Consider the following 19,285-nt stretch of genomic DNA (forward strand, 5'->3'; position numbering starts at 1 on the left):
GTGATGGAGTAAAAGCAGGTACTGCCTCTCCTAGAGAGACAAGCGGTCCCAAGTCCCTCAGCACACAAGCCAAGACGGAGCATGTAGCTATGGCACTGGGTACCCAAGGGAAGTGTGAGAAAGGCGAACTCTCCTAGCCCGCCCCAGGAGCCCAGGGGCCCAGAGACAGAGACAGGAGGCCCCGAGGGTCCCATTTAGTGGTGGCCTGGGTTTGTGTGTTGCCCACTGCACGGCTGCCCTGAGACTTCTGAAGCCACCGGGCTCCAAAGGCCCAGGGATCCTGTGAAAAGCCACGTTTGAGCCTGCAGCCTGGAAAGACTGAGGCGTCAGATGCCCTGCAGAGGCAGGCCGCCTAATTGTGGAACTCAATTTTGTTTTTATAGGAATCAATTTGGAGGGATTTTCATTTTCAATTATTCAGTAACATCCAATTTTCCCTTCACACCTCGACTAGACAGGAGGAGAGAAATTGCATATGCCAATCACCCCTGAAAGCCGCTGACCAGCCTGAAGTCACCCCGGCACGGAGGGAGCATTAGGGGGGCCCTGGGGATGTGCTCTGGCTTTTCGGAGACAAATGGAGACACCAGATGGCCTTTCGCCCCAGGTCTGGGACACTGGCTGGCTACTCGTTCTCCCTGTCAAGGAGGGAGACAGACATTCTCCATGCCAGCGAGAATGACATGCTCGGGAGCCAGAGGGGAGGAGAAGCTCCTTACCCCTTTCTTTCTCAACAGTCTTTCTGCCCCTATTCATCCAGTATCACAGAAGCCTCTTACCTGTCCTTGGAAATAATAGGAAATAACAGTTCCTCCCACCCCCGTGACCCTGAGAAAATGAATTCGCTCGCTCTGAACCTTGGCTTTTTACTCCTCGATGCGTCCGTGACCACTTTCAGCTCCCAGGCAGACGGGGTTAGCGACCTGCCCAAATTTCCAAAACGAGTTAATGGCGGAACCTGGATTCAAAGCCTGAGAGGAAGGGGCCTGGCATGTTTGAGGTTTCCCACAAACGATACCTACTGTCGCCTCTGATAGAACCCTTCGACGCCATGTCACATGACCCTGCGAGCTGGTTCGTTCCCTGAAGGCAGCAGCCGCCTCTGACTTCACACACGCGCCACCTGGCACGCAGTCACGTGCTGATCCGTTCACACACGCAAGCCCTCGACTCACTCCAACACGTTATCAAGTGCCCACTCCGTGCCTGGCCCTGTGCTAGTGGGTGAGAATAAAGGGAGTGGACGTCCTTCTGCTCAGAACCCAAATATCCGACGGCTCTCCATATGCCGAGTCTGCCGCTGCCCTCCAGGACCCACAGTGAACGGGGGATGCAGGATGCGAGGCCTTGGGCGTGCCAAAGGCCGACTGTGCCCAGAGGGGCAGAACTCTCAGCCGAGTGTGGTGTGGGCTTCACGGGTAACGATAACAACAACAACAACAACAATAATAATAATTAATAAAAGGATAAAAAGTGGTGGTGGGGGGGAGATAAAAATGGAGTCGCCCATACCCCTTTTTGGATCCCTCAGCTTTGCCAGGTGTTGTTTTAATGCCTTGCACTGAATCCTCACAATTTTGTGACATAGAAGCTATTTTTGGCTGCATTTTACAGATGAAAGAACTAGGGACAAAGAGGCTAGGGTGCTTGCCTGAGGCCTCATAGATTATGAGGTGGAGCCTGAATTTCTAGCCTGGGAAATCTGGTTTCGGTGAACATATTCTTGGCTAATTTATTAGACTTCGTCTGGGTTGGTGGGGGACAGGGTGTTCTTGCAGCAATGAGGCCCCAAGAATGACAGAGAACTCGCTCCCGGGCCCATGCTGGGATGGACAGTGGCTAGGCTGGTGTGGCCTGCACTCCAGGACCCAAGGAGGCTCCCATGTTACTTCTTAGGCCAGATGAGCAGGAAATGACGGCGGTCCACTGCAGGGAGCTTTCGTCCCCTCTGAGTGATGACTTTGTCCTGATGGGAGGGTGCAGTGTGGGCAGGTGGGGGGTGGGCTGCAGAGATCCTGCTGGGGCTTCTCTGGGCAGTGGATTATGGGAGAGGAAAAGAAAGAAGAGCCAGCTTGTCTGGGGCTAAGGGCCCACGAGGGTTGTCCCCATTCTCCCAGGGGAGGTGGGCTCACGGGCGAGTGCCGTGATGATGGTCCATCTCAGTTGTGTGGGACTTTGGGGCCAGAGTTAGGACAACCACCTATCCGAGAGAGGACAGCACTTGGAAATTGGGATCGAGGTTTCCTCTGATTCAGAAATTGCTGTCAAAGAGCAGGCTGGATGTAGACTGGCATGTTTGACTGTCTGATCTACTTAAAACCCCATGAGGCTGGAAGAGTCAGGAGGCAGACGGGGGGTACGGTGTCACCCAGGATGCTGCTGGAGTCACAGGCAATGAGTCCAGGGGAGGCTGCAATGCTCTTCAGGGGAAAGATTTCATATCTCTTCTTCACGGGGAAAACGTCCTTCCTCCCGAAGCTCATTTTCGGGTGCCCGCTGACAATGACCAGCAAGCACATAATTGGAGCCGGGGGGGAGAGGGGGAATCTATGGGGCTTATAAAAAGGGCTTCAGGATGGCTCCCCTCCCTGGTACCCAGAAACCTGGTGGGGCTGCTGCTGTCATGCTGGCGAATGCTGACCGCCCCGAGCACAGTTTAACCAGCAGTCGGGCCGTGCAGATGGTCCTTCCTTGTCCCACTTGCTCCCCCGATGCTTTCTCCCCCACCTCCCCTCCTCTGAGATTTACACTGCACACCATCTGATTCCTGAGTACCCAGGCCATGCAAGGTCCTGAAGACGCAAAGCTGAGAAAGGCAGAGTGGCGTGATGGCTAAGAAAACGTAGGCCTTAGGCTGTGGTTTGAGTTCTGACCACAGGCAAGAGCTTTAATCCCATGAGCTCCGGCTCCTTCCTCCGTGAAATGGGAATGACGACTCCTGCTTCACGGAGTTCGCGGGAAGATGACACACGAAAGCGTAGGCCTGGCACGGAAGCCCAGTTCCTGTATGCGATGAGCGCTCAGCAAAGTTACCTGCAGATGAGATGAGGATCCCATTCCTCCACGCCAGAATGCCCAGTCCAGTGGGGGACACTAGTTTCTGAATAAGTTATTTCAGGGCGGGATGTAGCAAAAGAGGCAAACGGGAAGCCCAACCCTCTCTGACGGAGGTGAGCTGTGAATGGACCCAGGAGGTGACATTCAAGGGAGAAAGTCAGCTCCTCAGGGCTGAGAACATTGATGAGTCATTTCTGCTCTCCAGGGCCTACCTAAGGCTGGGTCTAGAAAATACAGAAAGCGCTAAAAAAATATCTGTGGGGAGACACTAAAGCCAAGTCTTAAAGGATGAGCTTTGCCAGCAGACGCAGCAGGTGGAAGGGTGTTCCTGGCAGAGCGAAGGCATAGAGACGCGACTCGGATGAGATGTCAAGTAGGGCCCCCTTTGCGGGACATCGGGCTCACGAGCAGTGAATGGCAGGAGACAAGGCTGGCAGGGGTCCAGGACCTGTTTCAAAAGGGTCTGTGTTCCCAGAAAAGCGGTACCTCTGTAGTGTTTCAAACAGAGAAGTGACCTGATGAGGTGCTGCCTTTGAAAGATCACACTGGGGCAGGGGTGGAGCAGGCCCATGAGCAGAGAAGCCTCCTGAGGAAGATTCTGGTAAATTCCCAGGGCAGGAGGGTGGTCCTGTGGATGCAGAGAAAGCAGAGGAGAGGAGAGGAAGGGAGAAGATTTGGGGGCAAGGAAGATTCGAGAAGGGGTTAAGTCACGGAAAGATGGCACACGCAGGCTCAGCTGCTGGGAATGAGGCAGAGAGGTGTGTGGAGGATGATGGATGTGGTGGATGGAGAGCCATTCACTAAGGCCGGGGACACGGGAGGAGTAGTCCCTGCCGAAGCCCTGTTAACGGTGAGCTGCATGTGAGGTATAATGAGGGATGTGCCTGCTGGATACAGAGGTCCAAGCAGAGACTTAGCTGCGGGTGGCAGCATCCAGCTCTGTTTCTAAATCCATGCTGAGGCCCGCTCCCCGACGCCCTCCGCGGCCAAGACCCTCCGTTCGCTCCCCACCACGTCTACGGCTCTTAGAGAACAAGGGGTTGCCTTATTCTTCTGCTCCCTCCCCAGAGCTAGCAGAGGGAAATGTTGTTCTAGAAAAGGGCTTTGACCATCTCCAAACCAGAGGTTCTATGTGTCTTCAGTGTCTAGCACAGCGCCTGACGTGTGGCTGGTGCTCAAGGAATCTGCCAACGGAGAGAAGGAAGGCACAGCTCCTGTGTTGTTAAAGATCCCCCAAGAGCAGACACCGGTGTCTGACGGTGTCCCCTTATATGTGGCAGTTGAGAGCCATCTGTTGCAGGCACTCGTAGGACAGGGTTTACAAGGAAACCCAGGCTCTCCTGCTTGGGCATGTCACCTCCCCTCTGGGAGCCTCAGTTTCCCCACGTGCATGATGATGGTGGTGTGGGCTGCCCGGAAGCATCACTGAGTCAGGTCCTGGAAACCACATAACACCTGGTCTGGCTCAACGGCAATTCAATAACTGGCAATAATGCTAATGTTGATGATAATTTGAATAATTTGCTGCTCCTAGTGATCTGGATGATGATGAAGATTATTTAATATCCTCATCCATCACTCCCTTGCTTAAAACCCTTCAAAGATCCCATCACTCTCATGATAAAGACAAAGATACTCGATGTGGCCCACAGGACCCTCTGTTGTGTGACAATTGCTTGCATCTCCAACCCTATCTTGATGAACGCTCTTTCTCTCTCCCCCCATCTCTCCCTTCCTCCTCCTTCTCTTCCTCCATCCTCCTCCTCCTTCTCCTCCTTCTCCTCCTCTCCTTCTCTCCCCACCCCCTCTTCAGCCTGGCTTCTCTCACTAAGGGGCTTGGTGGTTTGCCATTCTGCCAAACAAGAGCAGGACTTTCTCCTAGACCCTGAGCTAAGAAATTTTTGGCCTACTCATTTGGTCTCCCATTAATTTCTAACCCTCTTTCTCATTCAAAAGACATTTATCCATTACCTACTCTGTAAAAACCAAAGTGCCTGAAACCCCAGCCGCCAATGGGGCATCAGTGAGCAGTCCATTATCTATGCATACCTCCTTGTCGGTAAGCTCAGTTTAAGTAAGAAATGTGAGGGGAACGAGGTAGGACAGAAGGACATGGATCTCAAAGACCCAAGCTGCTTTTTTCCATTCCTGTTTAACAGTAATAGAAATGCGACTGCTTCCAGAAACACCTACCTCCAACACACACACACACACACACACACACACACACACACACACACACATCGTAGAAGAGAACTCAAGTCAGATTATAAAGTAGGATGCAAGTACAGGAAAGGAGTGTCCTCAGCTGAACCCCAGAAGGAATTCGGAGTCTGTTTTTTTGTGGGATTTACTGATAGGCAGGTGGATCTCCAGCCTCCCATTTGCATGGGAGGAAGAAAGACTGGGAGAAAAAAAATGTTTTTCCTTGGATTCCCAGGAAAGAAAACAACACAGAGAAGATGAAATGGCATCTTTCTTAGCCTGGATCTTGGGTTAAAGAACAATAGAAAAAAAGAGCTTCAGACAGGAGATAAAGGAGCTGATTTATGACAGACCATAAAGTTTGAGGTTCAGGTAGCATAGTTTGGGGGCCCAGTTGACCCACTTGGTGAAGGGGAGAAGTTGGTCTTGTCTTTACTGTGGAGAAAAACATGTTGCTTTTGCCAGTGAGGCTCAAAGGTACCTGGAGGGTTTTATAATATCAGGGTTCTAGAGGTGAGAGGGCCCTTCCTAGATGAAGTAGGAATAGAGCTGAGAGGAACAGGTAGCTTAGGGTCAAGGTGTTCCAGAAAACCCTACCCACTTCTGACATCCCAGCATATCAAAGCCCAAGGATGCAGCCAGAGAAACAAAACAGAGATATATAATAAAGGGCATCCTTAAGTAGCTCTAGGGTGCTGACGGTGGGTGCTGGTCTGCAGATCAGAACGATGCTTCTTGTCTTCCCAGAGCACCCACATCAAGAACCTGAGGCTCACGCAACCCGGGTCGTGAATGGTGGGGTGCATAGAAATGTAGAAATTTAGAAAAAATATAGAAATATGGCTGCTCCAAAAAACACCTTAGCAAGAGCTGCTGTCCCACCCGCTGGGCCCTGCCCAACCCAGCGGTCCCAAGAACCACACATCTGGGATCTGCAAGCTCCAACTCATCCTAATAGGCATTAACTGATTGTGGTGCCCTGTGACAGGCACGCCCCCAGCACATCAAACGCTGGCACCGCCCCCAGCCCCGCCCCCTGAGTGGCACCGCCCCCAGCCCCCGCCCCCCTGAGTGGCACCGCCCCCAGCCCCCACTCCCCCTGAGTTCATTACCCAGCGAAGCGCCAGTGCTCTCAGCAACACCGATTTCCCCAGGCTCCGCGGTTCCCGAGAAGGGATAATAAATGTGTTCGGAAGCGTGGGGTGATTTATTAAAGTGCATTGTATTGCAATGGTTTTACAAGAAGATTAATTTTTAATAAAGAAACCTATTACCTCACTCTTCGAGGACCTTCACACACCTAAGAAAAATGATTCTCTTCACCTCTGTGGAAACTGCTGTGGCTTCTTTCCTGGAACAGGGTCTACTCTTTGTTCTCCTCAGCCTCCCCACCCCTCCCCCCGAGAGAGGAAGACAGACTTTCTGAGTGGGGTCCAAAGAGTATCTGGGCCACGTCTCGGTCCATTAGTGACCGGATGCCCGTTTTTCAGGCTCTTCCTAGCCACGCGGGCTTTGGTTTCCGGTCAGCACAGCTGCTCCTGTTCCAGGGGTACACAGCGGAAAATGGGCCAGACCCTCAGATGCCCAAAGCCCTGGCCAGCTGATGACCACTGGGTCCCCCAACCAGGCGCTTGAGGGGCAGAAATGAATTTAAAGAAGACTCACATGTGATGAAGACATCAGAAAGTCAGTCAGGAATAAAAGTGAGAAGAACTAAGCACTGTAGAGGAGTAGGTGAGCCAGCGGCCTTAGCATCACCCATACTCATCCACTACTTGCATGACCTTGAGCACAGTTACATGAACTCTCCGCCTGAATTTCCTCAGCTGTGAAATGCGCATTGACTTAACAAGGGACGTGTTCAGCGCAGGACCTACAATCCTTATTATTGCTACTGCTATTGTTATCACTGCAAAGAGAGAAAAGAAGGCTGTGAGGCTGGGATTTGGGGTGGGGGAGTGAACTTTGTGTAAAATAAAGGCTTTTCGTTGAATAAAATCCATTTTTTACATAAAATCTCCATTATTAGGAATCGCATACGAGGAAACGGGCTTGCAATTTGCCAGAGACTTCAGCTAAAGCTGAGGAAGGACAGTCATGAGATGCGGTCCAGTGAGGTGAGGGGCCTGACAGACAGACTCAGGCAACAGGGCTCAGACTATGGGGACTCTCTCTCTAGGGGACTTTAAACATGGGAAAGTGCCCTCTGGCAAGAATAATTATAGGTTAGTTAATTTGGAAACAGAAGGTTGTTGTTGTTGTTATTATTATTATGCTGCTTATTAAGAAATTAGCTGAGAACCTACCATGTGCCAATTCTGGAATTCTACCTACCATGATTCCAGGGACCCAACCTAGCAATGAATGCCCATAATTCCACACACAAAAAAAGGCTTTGAACCGAGCTCAGAGTCAGACATACCACTAAAATTCCCTATGAGACTGAATCCAAATAATGAAATCTCAATAATAATTGATATATATTCAGCACTAGGTCTATGCCAGACACTCATTCAATCCTCTAAACACTCTATTTGCAAATCACATATCTGATATAGAATCAATAGTATATAAAGAGCACTGAAAAATCAATAAGAAGATTTGCCTATTCTGATATTTAATACAAACACAATCCTATAATATGTGGACTCTCGTGTCTGGCTTCTTTCACTTAGCATTGCATGTTCAAGGTTCATTCTCATCGTAGCCTGTGTCAGCATTTCATTCCCTTTTATAGCTGAATAGTATTCCACTGTGTGTATAGACCACAGAAAGGCAGGAAGCTGATTAGTGCTGGGGCTGAGCTGGGGTTGTGAATGGGAAGTGACTGCTTAATGGATGTGGAGTCCGTTTGGGGAACCGAAAAAGTCCCGGAACCTCAGTGGTGATGGTTGCATAACCTTGTGGGTGCACTTAATGCTGCTGAATTATATGCTTTAAAATGGTTAAAATGCTAACGTTTATGTTATACATATTTTACTACCATGAAATATCTCAATAATAAGAAAAGAAATAACCCAAATTTTAAAAAAAAGAAAAAAATGGGCAAAAGATTTGAACAGAAACCTCACCAGAGGCAAAGTACAGATGACAAGCAAGTGAAAGATGTTCAACATCATTAGGAATTAGGGAGATGGAAAAAAACCCACAGTTGAGATATTACTACACACCTATTAGAATGTCTAAAATTAAAGAGACTAGTCATAGCAAATGTCAGTTCATCTGAGGAACTGGAACTCCCAGACCTCAGTGGTAGAAATGGAAAAGATACAGCTGCTTTGCAAAAAAAGTTTGATAGCTTCTTGAAAAGTTAAGCATTCATCTGCAAATGATCCAGACATTCCATTCCCAGGTATTTACCCAAGAGAATGAAAGCACGTGTCCACACAAAGACTTATACACGAATGTTCAGCATCATTTGTAATACTCCCAAGCTGGAAACAAACCAAGTGTCTGTCAGTTGGCGAACAGGTAAACAAAGGTGGGACAGCCATACAGTTGGATACTACTACTCAGCAATCAAAAGAATAAAATACTGCCATCTGCAACAACGTGAGTGAACCTGAAAACCGTTACAGCAAGTGAGAAGCCAGATGCAAAAGACAGTATGCTTTTTATTCAGTTTATATGAATGGTCCAGAAAAGGTGTATTCCTAGAAATAAAAATCAGGTCGGGTTTCTTGGAGCTTCAGGAGTTGCCTGAAGCTGGAGATTGGGGGAGTGGGAGTTGACTACAAATGTAATATTTTGGGAGGGGGATGGAGAAATTCTAAAACTGTGTTGGGGTGATGGTTGCACAACTCGATAGATTTATAGAATCCCCAAAATCATTGTAACCTATATGAACAATAGGTAAATATTACAATATGTCAACTATATCTCAATAATGCTTTAAAAACAGTATAAACCATATGATTCCATTTACATAAAATTCTAGAAGATGCAAACCAATCTATAAATTCAAAGAGCAGATTCACGGTTTGCTCAGGAATTTTGGAGCAGAGAGTGGGAAGAAGAGAGATTGCAAGGGGGCAAGCAAACACCCTTGGGAGCGATAAGACATTTCCTTGATCTTGCGAAGTGCTTTTACAGGTCTATATGCAAATGTCAACACTCATCAAATTTTACTTTTGAAATATACGCAGTTTTCTGGGTGTCGATCATACGTTTGGATTTTTTATTTTATTTTTTTTTGAGGAGGAAAGACTCCCAGTTAAAGGCAACCCGATTCCTTATGGCCCTTGCATTTTGCACACGTGGCCATGACTCTTTGAGGACGGTGGGTGCTGGTCTGCAGAGCAGAGAAGGGAGATACCAGGAGTGAGGCTCAGGATTAAACAGATTTAACGAGGAGGCCTTGGTCTCAAGGGGCGGGGGTCCCATGATGCAGAAGGGACTGTAGCATAGCTGTTGAGGTGTTCCTGGGTGGACTTGGGAGCCACCCCAATGAGCGTGTTTCAACTTAATTACCTCTTTAAAGATGCTGTCTCCAAATATAGTCACATTCTGAGGTATTGGGAGGCTAGGATTTCAACATAGGAATTTTGGGGGGATACGACTCATCCCGTCACACCCTGTGAAGATACAGATGTACAGCCAGCAAGCTTGATAGCTATCCAGGAGCCACAGCAAGAAGGAAGGAAGATACTAAAAGGATGGAGAAACCCCAAATCTGGAACCCATAAACGAGGTTTACGATGTGACATGTTCTCTTTGGCGGCTGTGCTGTCTCGGGCAGATGTGCCTCCTGGAGGTGCTGATGCCCTAGCTCCACAGAGTGTGGCCCAGGGCACTGACCTTGGCATCAACAGGGGACTTGTTAGAAATGCAGTGCCTCCAGCCTCACCGAGAGACCCACTAAACCAGCCAGCCCAGCATCAAGATACCCAGGTGATCCCTGGGCCCGCTTACCTTTGAGACGGCACTGGTCTAGACTCCAAACCCCTTCCGACCTCCCTCCCGCTGAGAAGCCAGGATTTCTGGAATTGATCCCTGTTCAGACAGCCCACTTTGCTCCATTCCTGTTTATACACTAGCATGGCTAGCTATGCAATTAAGTTATAAAGAGACTCTAAGCGGTCCTATTAGCAAACAGGTTTGCCCCCAGTTGATTTCCTCCTTGTGCAAATGTGCTCAGCAATGACCCATTTTAATAGTAAGTGAAGTTAGCCCAGATATCCAGCTCCACCTTTCTCAGGCCAGGCAGCTTAGAGACGACCTGGGAGGAAGACGCCCTGGACCTGTTGGCCTCCCCAGGACACTGCAAAATGATGAAGGAATTGCTAGGAGAGGTCCTTGCATGGTTGGACCTCCAATTCGAGGACCAGAGAAGACGCAGCTGAGGTCCATGGGCTCAGTGAAGGTAAAAGAGTGAGTGGCCACAACTGTCCCAATACCCATAACATTGATGAAGGTTGGTCCCGTCACTCTCTGCGTTTCCCAGGAGGAAAAAGAGGTGCGGAGTGGTTATATAATCATGCCCGTGCCACCCAGCGAATGACTGGAGGAGCCAGGGTTTGGATCCAGGCGTCTAACACCAATGCCTGGGCACCTTTCACACAAGCGCATGCTCAGTTGTTGGGGTGTCAGGGGAAAGTTTAGCTTCTCCCAGAGACATTTTTCTCTCAGGCCATTCTATCTCTTCCTGGTAGTGCTGCCAGTCCCTGGGGAAAGGCTGACTGCTTGGGAAAGTGGCTCTCAGAGGCTTAGAAAGAGCCTTTGGGAGGAACGGTGGGCTGAGAAGTAAGAAGAGCCCCGGATGTGTCAGCTCCCAGAGGGCGGAGCCAGGTGAACAGCATCAGTGATTGGCAGCTGCCTCCACTAATTAGGAAAGCTTATCCCGGTGCATCACCAGGTTTGTTTAGCCTTCAGATGCTGTCTCTCCCACTGACCACAGTCCCTGGCAAGGTCCTGATTCCCTAATGAACTCGAGACAGTTGGTTTCCCTCTCAGAGCCTGATCGTAACCCTTGGAAAGCAAAGCAGACTTGCCGCCCGTGGACTTTCCTCTGGTAGCCGGTGAAAAATGACAGGAAATATGAGAATGTGAGATAATGGGGGAGGCAGGTCTGCTAGCAAAGGCTTGGGACCATCCTGTCTTCTTGAGCTTCAGTGTCAAATGGAAGTAATAATACCAGCCATCCCTGTCCCTCCACATACTCATCCATAGTCATGACCATTTATCAACTCACCGAGAGTCCAGCTGTGCTGTATACGTGCTGTCCCCATGGATCCACTCTCCACCCTTGGGAGATCAGAGTGTTTGTTCTCCTGAATCCCTCTCTGCCGAAATGCAGGCTGGCAATGGCTTGACCCTCGAGTGAAGGTCACACCCAGCTCAGGCGACCTCTCCTATAGCCCCTGGGTTCTGGGAACTCCCCCTTCCCTGGCTTCTTGAGGCCCCGGGGTGGAAACAGCTCCCCCCTGTTGCTAGCCCCAGGGTGCTGCACCTTCTCTCATCCATTTCTCTTAGCCACTCTCTGGTAAGCAATCCCTGTACTAAACTCTTCTCGACTCTCCCATGAGGATATGCCATCTGTTTCTGCCACGGACCCTGGCCCACACAGAATCTAACTTATTTGATCTCTAACCTTCAACTACAATTCTAAAGCATAGGCATTATTAGCTTCATGTTGGACATGAGGAAACTAAGGCTCAGACTTCCAATCTGCGTAAATAACCCAAGGCCATAAATTGTTGATAGAATTTTGAACTTATGAAGTCATGAACTTATAATTGTGATGCATGAGTTGAAGGTAAATAAGAGCTTATTAAATGGATAGATGGATGGATAAATGGATGGATAGATGGATGAATGAACCCATCCCGTCTGACCTTCTCTAATCCAATGTTTAACTCCAGGCTTCGATTGTACTTCATCCAAATGATTCATTACTTAGTGCCACCAGTAACACTGGTCTCCTCGAAGACCCTTGGCCAAATTTCCCCCTCCCCAGTTTTCAGCCCAAACAAACATCAGATCAGCCTCTTCTTAGAGCATCATTATTTGAGGAACTCAGTGTTTCCCAAACTGTATTTTTCCACCCCAGAGCCTCTGAGTCACAGCAGCCCTTTGTACTTCATCTACAAAATTTTCCAATATACTGCAGTTTTACTGGGACTATTAAAAACCTGTCAGAGAAATGCTGGTAATGGCAAAAACATTCCTCAGAGGCCGTCGATTCTCCCACATATCCATCAGAGCTGCCCCGCATGACAAAGAGGCCCTCATTTAGAATGTGTCAATTCTGATTATTAATGTGGGGAAAACACCTGCTAAGTATGTTTGTCTGGGAGGTGAGCTTGGCAGGAAGCAAGGGCAGCAGCAGCACTGGCTGCGGAGAAAACCCTGGTGTCCAGGCCCAGCTTGCTGAAAGGCCACCATAATTAATTAGGACTTGGCTATCATGGCACTCACAGAGAGGAAGGGGGCACAGAGCACGCTGGAGAGGGGTGACACAGCACTCGGAGGGTGGGCTCCCCCTTGACTGGGTGGAATGCAATTCATACTCGGAGTCCACGGCATGGTGACATGTTCATTTGTCCTCAGATTTGTTTGCTCATGAAATACCTGGAGACTCCCTACAAAGCTATCCTCGGGGTTCAAACTTTATCAATCACCAGGATAGTTCTGCTTTGGTGTTTTACTAACTAAAGCCTTTCTGGAATACAGACAAAGACTCCATCACTACCACCACTCAGCCAAGTGTATGTATTCACTTGTGTATTGACTCATTCGTTTGTCCATCATCCATCCATCCATGTATTCATGTATGTGTGCCTTGTCTCTCTTTCTCGCTCACTTTCTCCATCCATGCATCTAATCAGTCATCCATTATTTTATGCATTTATTTTTTTTTTACTCAACTGGTATTTATTGGACAATTATTCAATTCCAGAAAATATGGTGGTCATGAAGGATACCAAGATGAATTGGACACAGGTCCTTGACCTCAAGGAGCTTTTGGTCTAGAGAAAAAAACAGAAGAATACTTTGGTATATAACTCCAGAAAGAGCAGATACAGCAACAGGCCATCTATAGTGTTGGGGACAGGACTTCCAGGGGAAATCTCTGAGCTGGGTATTGAAGAATAAGCAGGAGTTTGACAAGAAAGAAGGGCATGAGGTCTATGGCCATGCCACCCTGAACAAGCCCAATCCTGTCTAATCTTGGAAGCTAAGCAGGGTCAAGCCTGGTTAGTATTTGGATGGGAGACCACCTAGGAAGACCAGGTGCTGTGGGCATAAAATAAATCAATAAACAAACAAATGAACAAACAAATAAATAGTAAAGGATTGTAAGCTGACAAGGTTCTTGCAATTTGTGAGATCAACCAAGGGTTGCCTTGCCTAAAAAAAAAAAAAAAAATTAAAAAAGCAAAGAAGTATATGAGTCACATGAGTTGGGATAAGCAAGGCCATTCAGGCAGAGAAAGCATCATATCTGAGGGCATGGAAGTTTGATTACTGGTGAGAATTATAAGGGGCAGAGGACCAACAGAGGAAATAAAAAGTCTTTGTGAAGTCTCCAAACACGTAACTGAGACAACATAATCATGGTAGAACATGAGGTCCTGGATTGGGATGCAGGGAGGCAAGTAACACATCCTATTCAAACTGACATATCTCCTCGGCACCTAATATGATGCCCTAAACACAGTCATAGCTCAATAACTACTTGCAGAATTCTATCATTTTATTAATTCGATCCTGTTTTATCAAGTCCTTAATGAATGTCCAGCACACATGCCCAGGGCAGGGCATGCATGGTGGGCACACATCAACCACAGCATGTCGGGGCTGAGCACAGAGGAGGCTCTCCATAACCCTTTGTTGAGCGAGGGAATGAATGCCAGGAATCATGCCTCACGTTCACAATGTTGTTGTAAAGCTTACTGCAGACTTACAAAGAAAGGAATATTGTTCTCAAAAGCAGGCAAGGAAACCGAAGCTGGGGAAATTAAATAACTTGCTAAAAGCCTCACAGCTGGTGAAAGGGGAGCCAGGATTGGAATTCAGGTGCTTTTGTTTCTAAAACACTCATCGTTTCTCTGCAACTCTTCCAGCGTCCCTCCGGAAGTGAGTAGAAAGAGGACTGTCGAGCAGGACAGAGGATCCCTTGGAGCTGTGTTTGTCAGAGAAGGACCAAGCCTGGATCCAGAAGGGTGGGGGGAGCTTTGCCTGATACCGTGGTGGCCACGGGGTGTTGCAGAACGGAAATGAAAGAGCAGGAGGTAAGTGCTCTGCTTTGTTTTGGTTTTTGGTGGAGGAAAACTGGCTGTATTCCCATCCAGTTGATTCCTGCTGTTGGCCGGTCCTCATAAGAGAGAGACCCACAGGGTCTAGTTTCAGCTTAGCATCTGGTCCTCCAAATGGCTCCAGACATGCTGACCTTGGAGAGAAAGGTCTTGACACTTTCTCTGCATGGATTAACACACAGTTCCATCAGTAGTATTTCCCATGTAATTTCTGGTGTTGGAGGATGGAGGGACAAAGAATCATTTTACCCTAGAGAGGGCCCCCAAGCTGAAAAATCTCAAACACAAGGCGCCTCATGTCCTACACTTGTCTGATGCCCTATGGTTCAACTATCTTTGGGGGAAGATGATGGAAAACCAGTACTCTTCGTGACTTCCATGTCAGAGTAGGCAAGATTCGTTCCCTGAATGCAAGTAGAAAGATTTCTTTAGCATCAGAAAGGGAGGAAACGCATTAAAGGGCTTTCCAAATCTTCTCCTTGCTCAAGCTCAACAGCTCCAATTTGGGGAATTATTGTAGGCCTCTTTATGATGGGGAGCTTAAAGGGCAAAGTTTAGGCTGTGAATAAAATTGAGTGCACTGAGCAGAGGGGAGTTACACCAGACTGGGAATGTTTTAAGGAGCTTATATGCAACTCCGGAGAACAGCTTATTACACCTCTGCTTCTGGGGAACCTGCGGATCAGATTTAATCTGTAAAGAGGCCCCGTCAAGGTCTCCTCCTTGGTGAACACGGCCTCCAGCAGACCCAGGCCGAAAGGTGGTTCTCTCCCCAGCAGAAAGCACACACGCCACTTCTGAGCAGAGAGTGTCCTATGTAGCCGACCACTTTCCTTAACGCTCCATTTCCCCACCTAATGTATAGCTACTCTGCATCCGTAAATTCCAGAGCCAGCAAAATTGAACGACCTGGTTCTTAATAATGCTAGGCAGTAATTTCATCACCCAGATCACTCTCTTTGCCTGTCAGCATAGAGGGGGAGAAAATAGTCCTGCGTTGTTGGATAAACCCACCAGATGGTCTGTCTCCATCAACTGCACATCACGCCTGCCGTTACATCTCACTCTTTGTAAATCTCAACTGTTCAGCGACCATCGCATCAGTATTTTTTGCCTAGTTAGCCTTTCAACCTCATTCCCCAAAGTAACCAAACCATACTCAGTCCCTCTATGGACCCCGTTCCTGAGCCTGCATCCAGACACATATGTCTTCTGCTTTATGAGTCACTGCTCAATGCCAGCGAAGTATATTACTGCCTGGAAAATTAACTCGCACACTGAGAATAATCACAGAAAAGAAATTTGTTTTCCTACAAGGTTGTTTTCCAGCTGTTTTAATGCAGACAATTTTACCCTGAAACCCAAATTGAAAAAAAAAAAGAGAGACACAGAGAGAGACTTTAAAATCTGCATAATTTGAAAGTGCTTAATGTAAATTAGATAGATCAGCCTAATTTTATTTCAGTACTTTTTAATTGCATTTATAATTAGTAAAATACATTAATGTGCTACACAGAAGGTCAGGAGTCCTGGTAAAGGGATCTAATTAAAATGCCCCACTGCATTTCTGCCACGCATGCGCCCAGGAACCTGGGGGCCTGTTTCCGTCCACACTCCGGACCGGGACCATTTTTAACTCATTTGTGTCTTCATCGAGATCAGCAAGCCTGTAATCAGACAGTTCTGGCTGTAGAGCATCCCTGTGGTCCATCTCACTCACATGCTCCAGCTTCCCTCTTAGAGGCTCCCGGCGAGTCTCTAGCAAATCTACAAGGCCAGGTTCCATGGGTCCTCATGTGGCAAGTAACTCATTTTCCCCTGGAATTTCCCTCCCTTGCCCTTCCGTCCATTCAAGCAGACAGGAATGCGACAGCAGCGGGCAGCAAACAACAGTGACAGGAAGTCTCCTTGCTTGGGCTGCCATGTGGCCCTGTTGTCTATCTGAGGAGCCTCAACCCAGGACGTAAATTCTGGTCACTCCTCTCTATAATAATAATGATGATGATGATGATGATGATGATGATGATGATAATAATAATGATCATGATGTAGCGATAGTAGCAGAATTGTTTTTTTTTTTTTTAATTTTTCCTCTTCTAATGTGTCCCAAAGTCACCCTGAAACTAGGTAATAAGGCCCTGAGGCACTGGGTCACACCCATCTCACCTCGCTGTCTCTCCTGATTCCACAAGCCACTGACCAGTGCAGATGGCCACTTTATATGCTCCCTGGAACTGCACAGCAAAAGATCCTGCTCTCCCTCGCACACAGCCAAGGCTCAAGGGCATATTGGGGAGGCAGGGAAAAGCTATCCACAACACACAGCCACAGTCTGTCCCTCCCTCCACCCCATGTCTATCAATTCTTGGTCACAGGATGTCCCACCCCAGTTTGCTCTTCACTTCCTTTTGCCTTGTTAATTTCCCATTAAAATGGGCACTGTTATCCAGGAAAAATGGGATGGACCCTTAGCTCTCTCGGCTAATCCAAAATTAAGCCACATGGTGTGGCTTAATTGGACCTGTTAGACCAGATCATTCTGTGGCCACAGGGTTAATCTGGCCCTCCTGTCCTCAGCATATCTTCCACTATTTCTGGAACAACATGGGTTATTCTACAGCTTCCTATATCTACTCTCTGTACTTATTTACTTCTCTCAGTGTATAAGTAGGATATATATTTATATACATATACACTTATATACATAATAGACATATATACTTAATAGGAAAAATGAAACATGCATATACATCTTTGGAGAAATGCATATTCATTTTCTGAGGACAGATATATATTTAGCATATGAGACAGAACACCCATATATAACAACACTTCCCCTACTTATTTTTAAAATTAATTTAAAAAAATTAAGCTTACCACATTATATTCTGGGAACTAACATATCTTGAATATGTAGATGTACTAAGATATATATATAGTTTTTTCAATGATCCTGTCCACAGCCCTATGAGGTAGCTTTCAGAAACTTCCCTTTTGCAGATGAAGAATCTGAAGTTCAGAGAGCCTCACTCGAGGTCTCACAGGAAGTGAATGGCAGAGCTGGACTTGAACCCAGGCCTCTCTGAGGCAGGCAGTGGTCCATACCTCCAAGCTGCACCCACACAACCTAGAAGGCATTTAGGCCGTGCCCATAAAGAGCAGAACAGCTCAGACCCCTTGATCATAATTTTTCAAGCTGGCAACACTTTAAGGTTTTCCTTCTGCCTCCACTGGGCAACACAAAACATCTAGCAAAAGTGAGAAAGGGAAACAGAGCAGTCGTCTTCATAAGTAACATTTAATACATATACATTTCATGGAGAAAAGCATAAAGGTGAGTGATCCAGAGCATAACACCCGGCTTCCAATTCTTTTTGCTCTAATAATAACCTAATGGAGATGCTTCTGTCCTAGACTGCCCAACTACTTAAAGGTACACGCGTTGCCAGCTTGTTCAGACCTCCACGCCTTTGCCTATGCTGTGCTGTCTACCTGGAAGTCCCATACCTATCTGGTTCACCTGGAAAATAAATGCTTTTAACCCTTTGAAACTGAGCTCAAATGTCTCCTCATTAAAGCCTTCTCTGACCCTCGCTAACATGCATGTGGCACGCAGTGGGGAGAAATCGAGTCTGCTGGGAGGGTCGCTGTACTGTAATTTGTTGTTTAAATTCTCTGAGGGGGAGATCTGTTATTTATAATGTTTCTAAAGATGATCATAATCATAGCTACATCTATGTGGAGGGACTGTGGTAAGTACACGACATACATCATTTCCATGATTTCTCATAGCAACCCTAGTAGTCATGTTTATCTCTGTTTTTCCGATGAGGGAATGGAGACTCCGAGAGGTTAAGTAATATGTTCGAAGTCACACAGCTGTGAAGTACTGAAACCCACATTCAAACCCGGGCTGTCTGCTCTATGTATTCCTGGGACTAACACCCTGTAGATGCACAATAAATGATGTTTGAGAAAAATAAAAGGTGTGTATTTACTGAAAGCCTCGCCTACTGTGTCCCATCCAATTAACCTCAAGCAGATGGAGTGAGGAGACCTTCTAGAGCTTGTCCTGCTTGTTCAAGGCCTCATGACTTACCTAGAAGTCAATATTTCATTATGAGCCCATCATGCAGGTCAGTGTAATAATTAACGACTATCTGCTGGTGTGACTGCTTATCGTATTTTAGCTTAATTCCAATAAAATCTAAATGGTCTATTAATTTTCCTAATAAATTTAGATATGGCCTCTGACCACAATCTGGCTTTGATTAGCTAACAAAATATTTGAAGATGGGCCAAGCTGGCTCTTTCAAATATTTCAAGCAAATAACACTTAACTGGATTTAGGATTTTCTGCGTCAGCTTATGGCTGCACTCAGCAGTGAATAAGGGAAGAGGACAGCTTCATAATTGGTCCCCAGTGACCTAGAGTTGAGCCACCCTGGGGAGCCATCGAGATAAGGATTTGGAAGCTAAATATGACCAAGGCGACAAAGAATAATATATCCTCAGTTATAGAAAGAGCAGAAATGGAGCAGCAGGAAGTAACTGTCAGGAGCACTTACAGGAGAGGCCCCACTAAGTGAATGTACGCAGCCACCTTTCTGAAGCTGCCTGCCCCCAAAGGCGTCCTGAAAGTCTACACCATTCATGAAAACCCAACATTGTAGTTTGTACCCCAGAGGCCCGAAAGGAAATGAAGAGAGAGGGGAAAATGAGAATGTTCTTCCACGGGCTTCTTGCATGACTGGTTCCTCTTACCC

General features: G+C 47.3%; 1 pseudogene; it reads left to right on the forward strand.

Annotated features, from left to right (window-relative positions):
- Positions 1–13,387: 13,387 nt before the first annotated feature.
- LOC118607547 lies at positions 13,388–13,506 on the forward strand (annotated as a pseudogene).
- The last annotated feature ends 5,779 nt before the right edge of the window (positions 13,507–19,285 follow it).

The sequence above is a fragment of the Rousettus aegyptiacus genome, unplaced genomic scaffold, assembly GCF_014176215.1.
Source record: "Rousettus aegyptiacus isolate mRouAeg1 unplaced genomic scaffold, mRouAeg1.p scaffold_m13_p_8, whole genome shotgun sequence".
In the NCBI taxonomy this organism is placed as follows: Eukaryota; Metazoa; Chordata; class Mammalia; order Chiroptera; family Pteropodidae; genus Rousettus; species Rousettus aegyptiacus.